This window comes from Cuculus canorus, chromosome 13, assembly GCF_017976375.1.
Source record: "Cuculus canorus isolate bCucCan1 chromosome 13, bCucCan1.pri, whole genome shotgun sequence".
In the NCBI taxonomy this organism is placed as follows: Eukaryota; Metazoa; Chordata; class Aves; order Cuculiformes; family Cuculidae; genus Cuculus; species Cuculus canorus.
This window is the reverse complement of record NC_071413.1, coordinates 19,045,019-19,052,891: the sequence shown is the minus strand read 5'-3', so window position 1 is coordinate 19,052,891 and position 7,873 is coordinate 19,045,019. Positions and strand designations below refer to the sequence as shown.

Genomic DNA, 7,873 nt, shown 5'->3' with positions numbered 1-7,873 from the left:
ACACAGTACAAAGAGTGTATGGAGAGCCATCTGTATGCAAAACTAATTTAAACTCAGAAATTCTAAGCCCTTGAGAGGAAAGAGTCTCAAATCATAAATTTGCACAAGCAAATATCCACAGCGATGGGGGAGAGCGTTGGCAGTGATGCTGCAAAGTATGTGCTCGAATCCTTTGAATTCACAGTTCCTTTGCGTGCAAAATGGCTGGTATGCAAATCTCAGCTCTGGGTTCTACAGACTCCTTTTTCTGTTCTTATGAATTGTAATAGATTTAAAATTAGCACCAGGACCACCAGCCATGAGGTTAGAGGTTTGTTCGGTAGCTTCCTGTTGTGGTCAATACTTATTCACCAAGCAAATCATTGAGATTTTTTCCATAATAAAGCATCTCTATTCCCGAGCCTGCAAAGCCAGAGCATTAGAAATACTGAGAACAGAATCCGAAGGAAGAGGTCACGGTTGCCGCGGGAACACGGAGCCTAGTGGCACACCTAGAGCAAAGGGTTAGTCACTTGTCAATAGATCTTTGCACACAGGAGTGGCTCAGGTTTATGAAAACCCATCTGGGGTCATCAGTGGGTGGTTAATGGAAACATAATCATAACAAACATTATTGTTTGGTCCTGCTGTTTAAGTAACATTGCGTGATTGAAAGCATAGAATTATTTACCCTTCTGACTGTTCATCCCGTGCATGGTCTACCTTTGGTGATTAATTACCGTAACACTTTTGCTAAACCAATTTATGTTTTCATTTAAAATAGTAATTTATGACCATCCCATTGCATTCCATAAACTGAATCTCAGAAAAACACTTTATCTTGGGCACAGACCAGTATTCTCAGGTTAACACACAAATATACTGAACTGTATAACAATAACACTACACAAACACTGCAGACATCATGTGCTTTTTATGCTGTATAAGATAAACTGTCTCAATAGGCTCTGATACATATTGATGCATAATAATCTGTTTAAATACACACTAATTTATTTCTCTTATCCTAGAAACAAACATTCTTGAATATATTACTCTAAATTTTATGTTGGTTTAACAGTAAATGTTTAGATTTCTTATTTTTCTATAGTTAAATTTACTTTAATGAAGACTTTGAAGCTCAACGAGACAAACCATTAATCCACATTAAACAAACATGCAAGAAATTAAAGATTTATTACTAACCAACTAGACTTTCTCACAGTTAAGGAATCATCACATTCTTGTCATGCATTGTCTGTGCTTCCTTGAAATACTACATTAAGCGGTTAATTAAGAAAGCAAGCCAAAAGAATTAATGCTCCACTATAATTTCTAACACGCTATTCAGAACAAAATAAATCTATAGAGTTATAGCGTTAACTTCTACCGTTTTAACAAAGATTTTGCATATTTGCAAAATATAAGGGTAAGATTATGATGAAACACTTGTGGTTTCGTGTTCCAAGAACTAGAAATAAAATTCAGAGCTTGCACAAAGAAGTAGTGCTGCTGATTTTAAAAGGAAAAAAAAAAAAGAATCTATTTGTCATCTCTGCATATTAATCGAAACCAATCTTATGTGGTACAAGAGAATTTGTCATCCCAGAAGTAAGTAAGGTGTATTTATGTAGAGAAAGAAGCAGATAAAACATATGTTCTTGTAACCAAGTACATGAAGCTCCAGCAATCAATGAAAACAATCATACATCAAAAAAATACAAGTTATGCAGTTGAAAATAAATGGGATTACTTGTTCTAAGCGTCTGTAGGATCAGTCCCATTTGCAGTTAGTTTTGTTAGAATGCATTGCCAGAATGTGCATGATCAACGTCTTGCAATAAAATCTCTTTCTGTCGTTTGCTTTTTGTTGAAAAGGCAGCAAACAGGAGCTGTTTCTTTGGCTCAATAGCACCGATTTTGATTCAGTAAAAATATTAACAGCAATTTATTATCAAACCTAGAATATATAGGAGATGCAATCTCATAACTGGATAATTTTCAGCTTTTAATTATACAGTCTTATTCACACAGGAAGGTTTTATATGTGTCCGTGTATGTATATACAATAACCATAATGTTAAGGTGTAAAGCAGGAACAACAGTATCCATAACACTGCACAGGCGGTGTCCACTGAATGTGCCATTCCTATGGTTCACAAACAAGGGACACCAACATCTTGTGATACATTTAGGAACTGTGCTGGACTCAGAAGTAGGAGGTCAGACCCGAAGTCATCCATTCCCTGTCACAAGGCCAAAGTCTGGCATCCTATACTTCAAGATCTTCTTCTGGAGGATCAATCTTGTGGGAAAGGGCTCAGGGCATAAGTTAAGGCCAAGGAGAAATATAGCACTGTCAGCCAGAGCTGCTCACAAAAGAGTCAGAAGGGCAGTAAGACAGAAAGGGGAAGAGGGAAGCCTTATGGAGGGCTTAAGGATGCGTTGTGCAGAGATGCTCTGCATCCCTCTGTTCACCCTTCATCTGCGGAGTTTCTCTTACAGAACAGTTTTTGTTTCGTTGAAATTATGAAGGCAGATAAAAACGATTCAGCCAATTTTTATTTTTTTTTTTTTACCACAGGGAACATCTTTTTTGACCTCTGCTACAACCAGTGGCAGGAAGAGAAAAAGAAGAATATTCTTTCTTAAGTTCTAAAAATGAAATATTTGCTTGGCCTATATGAAGGCCAGTGGCTTTGTTGCTGCTACCACATTTCTCTAGGAATGATAGGAACTACCACAAGCAGTCACTGCTCCTGGGTTATGGGATCTTTTTTTCACACCCGCCCCCTCAACTCGACTCATTCTATAGCAAGAAAAGGCTATCAGAGTAATGCACGTTTTAAAGAGCTTAATTTACGCAACTGTTAATAGAAACGGGGCGAGCGGTGTAGAACAAGAACTGGACAGTATTCATTATATGTCCACATTTATATCAAGATATCAGAGATACTTCAAAAGCATGATCCCTCTGCATTTCATATTTCTGTGTTCCAGAATTATCCCCTCCAGACACAAATTGTTATTAGATTATTTAGATTATTTAGCCCAGTCCTTTCACTGACTCAGTAAATTATGGGCAAGTAAGCAGCAAGAATAATTGAAAGCTATTTGCCTACTTTACTTTTTGATGATCTATTGGTGATGATCATCTATTGGTGATGACTACACTCTTAAGTTTCTTGACACAATCCCAAGGATTTCTAATTGTATTTCTGGTCTTTAAGTGTATTTTTGGGAGAAGGGTTGATATGGCAGGCCAATTCTTTTTCCTCTGGGAGAGCATTTCTCTGCTTCAGTTTCAGTTTGAAAAATTTACACCAGATCATTTGTCAAGCATATATATTAATATTCGTGAGGCAATACACATTTCCCAGATGGAAAATAACTGAAAAGTATAAACACAAAGTATTTTGTTATTCCTTGAGAAAATTAATTTTCATTGTCATATATGTGTGAGAATGCACAAAGAAAAGCTGAAGCAGTTCTGAAATCTAACACAAACCCCACTATCCACATCTCAAAGTATGTCCTAAGAGCATTTATAGATGCACTCCAGATTTGTTTTCTTCCCTGCAGAGTTAATACACATAGTTTCCTTGTTCATTATTGCACGAATTCAGCCTCTTGCTGCCTGAGGATTTCAGGTGAACGCATGAAGCCTCACTGCAGACCAGTCTAAATCTTTATTTGTGTTTTTATCCAACAGCTTTATTGATACAATTACTTTCCTTACGTATGAAAATCTCTGCGAGGGCAGGAGGAACAACGCAGTTACCCAGATTATTGATGTTAAAGCAGAGACTATTCCTGGCCTACAGGTACATGGGCGAGAGCAGAAAGAGCACGGAGACCTTCTGTTTCCCACATCCTCTCCTGCGTCTTCATAAATGCAGTCTCCTACCACATTCTTGACCAGATGGTGAAATTCACTCCTCAAAGTGAAAGGTGGCAGGAGATCAAACGACAGCTTAGATATCCCTTATGGATCAGTCTAGGAACAGAGAAAGAGAATATGCCAAGTATCAACCTAAGGCTGCACAGACCATTTTCCTGCTAATGTCTAAGCAAAGCCTCCAAAGCAGTCTCTCCCAGAAACTCCCCTGAGATGAACACAGCGCAGAGCAGAGCCTTAAAGTGCAATCTCGCTCGTAAGGTTACATACGAGCTTCCTAAATGCTCAGTCAGCAGCAGGAACATTAACCATTGCTTCAGTCAATCACTGTTTCCAAAGGTTATGAAACCACTGCCTGAGACATAGTTAAGACATAATGATTTGTAATAAGTTGATCCATCAATACCTTCCTTTCACAGTTCCTTCTAGAAAAGTTTCTTCTAAGCTATGATATTAAGCTTGTGAATCAATTTTACACCTAAAAAAATTCCCTAAAAGATGCTATCAGTAAAACATATTGGTCTAGTAAAAGTCAATTCGACCTTTGCAGGTTTGTTCAGTTTTCTGAGAGTTTGACTTTAATTATATTCTTATTCAAGTGTTCTTTTTCTGAAAATCATATTATTTTGACTTTGCCCGGCAAGTACTTGTTGACTCCCATTTTCTTAATCTTAGTGGGATTTACACAAGGTTTGTATGTTACCATATCAATTTTAAACTAATTAAGTAAGGTATTTGCCCCAAGTTACTACAGATTCCTGTCCTCCAACACCTACCAGCTTCGGAGCAGGATTTTAGAATAAGATTATCCACAAAAACAAATCTTTCACAGATCAAAATCTACATCTAACTAACAGGAAAACCATGTGTACCAAACGAACAAAAAATAACAATTCAGTCTTGCAGTCCTGGTGATGTCAAAGCTGAAATAATTTTACATTGTAATCTACTCCCCACGCATTTGAATGTTAAAGAGAAATGCTGATATCATTTTATAGGACGTTGACATGTAAAAAAAGCTATCATTGTCTAAAATTTTTCAGTCTTCATTTGTCAAAATATCCTACAGCTGTTAAAGATATGTAATTTATCATAATTAATTTTACAAAAATACATTTTCCCTCCAAATTCCACAAAAACATAACAGAATCAGGAAGGATTGTTTCCATCAATTTTGAACATAATTTTGCAAGCTTTGCATACAAGTTTTGCTTGAAGTATTCAGATGCATTTGCCAGAACTCTCTACTTAAATACGTTTATGTAGAATCACAGAATGGTTCAGGTTGGAAGGGACCTTTGCAGCCCATCCAGTCCCACCCCCTGCCCTGGGCAGGGACACCTCCCACTGGATCAGGGGCTCCAGCCCCATCCAACCTGGCCTGGAACCCCTCCAGGGATGGGGCAGCCACCACTGCTCTGGGCACCCTGGGCCAGGGCCTCCCCACCCTCACAGCAAAACATTTATTCCTATGAATTTATCTCGATCTCCTCTCCTCCAGATTAAAACCATTCTCCCTCATCTTCTCCCTGCACTCCCTGATCAGGAGCCCCTCCCCAGCTTTTCTGTAGCCCCTTTCAGTACTGGAAGCTGCTCTAAGTCTCGATGAAGCCTTCTCTTGTCCAGGCTGAACAACACCAACTCTCAGTCTGTTCTCCTATGGGAAGTGCTCCAGCCCTTGGATCATCTTCGTGGCCTCCTCTGGACTTGCTCCAAAAGATCTATGTCTTTCTGTGTTGAGGTCTTCAGAACTGAACACAGAGCTCCGCACATTTACAGAAAGTGCCTGACTTGCTTCCTAGTGATACTTCAGCCTTTATTTCTTATCACATTAAAAATGAAAGGACCCCTTAGTTTCCATAAGTCTCGAGCATTTAATCTGGCTTCCAAAGGGTAACAAAAATAATACTGTGACATTTCTGTAAATTAAGACACACAGTCCAGTTTTGAAATCCACTGATGTCCATGAAAGGAGTCCCATTCAACAGGTATTGGATTAGGGTCATACCTAGTATCCAGGTCCATTCAGTGGATTTATTTTCTTTTTCTTCTATTCCCTCCAAATCATTCTTTTAAGAAATGTGCAGTTGCTTGAAATAAAACATACAGACTTTGAAGCTTTTTAATGGGTTCCTGGTAGTTGCTGCTATTTTAATGAATCAAGAGAGTGACACTAAATGATGCATTAACACAGTAATGGCCAACGGGATTATTGCTCACATGATGTATTAACAGTGTACTGGCCAGCAGGGATGACACTCTAGGCACGTATTAAAAAACAACATCTGGCAAATACCCATGTTAAACCTGGAAGCACTGCAGCATTAATTGTAGCATTGCTCCCAAATTATTAGCACTTTGAGTTTGCATTTATGGCTTTAAAACAGGAGGTACTTCGTATTCATCAGGGCCATACTATTGGATCTTCTGAAAGATCATGTGTACTGAATGCTGACGGGTAGATAGTATATCCTTTGGGATTAAAAAGAAAATAAAAAAGAGAGAGATCTAGAAAACTTATTTCAAAACATAAGCAAGAAATCTTTTATATTAGGGTAAAAAGACACCTCTTGGAACACATTTCCAGTGTGTATAAATCCCCAACCTCTTCAGTCTCCAGATCTAACCTTGTTAACAAGAACTTGAAGCATATGAAAAAAAGGAGTGGAATATATATTTCAGGAAATTCTATTAATATAGGTCTAAAATCCTTTTACCTTCTCCTTTGGCTTCTTCTCATATGTCTCTGCTGCTTTTTTGTTTGAATGCAATATGTGGGGTTTTTTTTTTCAGCTTTGCTTTTAACCATTATTCTTCATTCCTCCTGTGTGGTATTCTACATACAGGCAGTGTTCTAGAAAGTAACCAGCTAGAACAAGTAACATAGAAGAAAAAGAGGTGAAGTATTATTCTTTTGCAGGAACATTTTCCCAGAAATGTATCAATTTGACAGCATTTCTTTAATAACAAAGACATTAGGTATCTTAGAATTGTTGAATAGAATCATAGATTCATTAAGGTTGGAAAAGACCGCTAAGCTCATCCAGTCCAACCATCAGCCCAACACCAACGTGCCTGCTAAACCATGTCCCAAAACACCACTTCTACATGTTTCTCAAACACCTCAAGGGACGGTGACTCTAGCACTTCCATAGGAAAAAAAGGGATAAGGCTCATTGGAATGCAACAGTTTGACTATAATACGAGGAGCTGAAGTTAGATGAAAAATATTGAATGGCCTTAAAAAATATATTGTGTTTCATGCAGGATGGAAATTCTGAGACTTCAACCAACTGTTAACCAAACCGTCATTGATGGAGGAGTTTCTGATGCTCTCGCTGAACAGTTGTGCTCCTCATTATGGCTGCTGAAACATCACAGTTCTTAGTCAAATTTAATATGCCATTGTCTCAAATGCAGAGCTTAACGCCCATCCCAATGGGTATTCAGGATCATTTTGCAGCAATTTAAACATTGCTTCTTACCTGCTGAAACACTGGACTTATTTTTGTCATCTGGTGTTGTGTATGTCTGTATCTTATTTTCTTCATTTATTTTTTGTGTTATAAGGTTCCTCAAATTTCACTTTATAAACAAACACAAGCGGAACTGCAAGTACACACTTTCTTCAATTCATCCTGTGGATCTAACGACCACTTGTGACTTGTGTCGTGATTTCTAAAACGTGGTAAAATGTTTACTCTGGTATACAGAGTTCTGCAAAGTGGAGGAACGAGACATCATCAGACTTTCTAAACTTCATATTTTCAAATAAAGCATACAGCACCATAAACAGATCGTGATAAATCATACATTTCACAATCTTAATGAATAACTTATATTTCAAACTGCAAAAATATTGGATCAAGAAGGTATAGTAATAAAACACTTCCCATATCTTAAGTAAGGAAGTAAAATTTAAAGCTTCAAATACAAAGGAATTCTTTAAAATTACTCTGCTTCTCAGCAAATAGCTGTAAAAATTATATCCAGTAA

At 37.6% G+C, this 7,873-nt stretch overlaps 1 long non-coding RNA gene across 1 annotated transcript; it reads right to left on the bottom strand.

Annotated features, from left to right (window-relative positions):
• Positions 1-2,609: 2,609 nt before the first annotated feature.
• LOC128853505 (uncharacterized) lies at positions 2,610-7,561 on the bottom strand. The gene is made up of 3 exons (XR_008452076.1): positions 7,363-7,561; positions 6,595-6,746; positions 2,610-3,976 (listed from the first exon to the last, which is right to left on the bottom strand). It is a non-coding gene; the product is annotated as an uncharacterized LOC128853505 (long non-coding RNA).
• Positions 7,562-7,873: the final 312 nt, after the last annotated feature.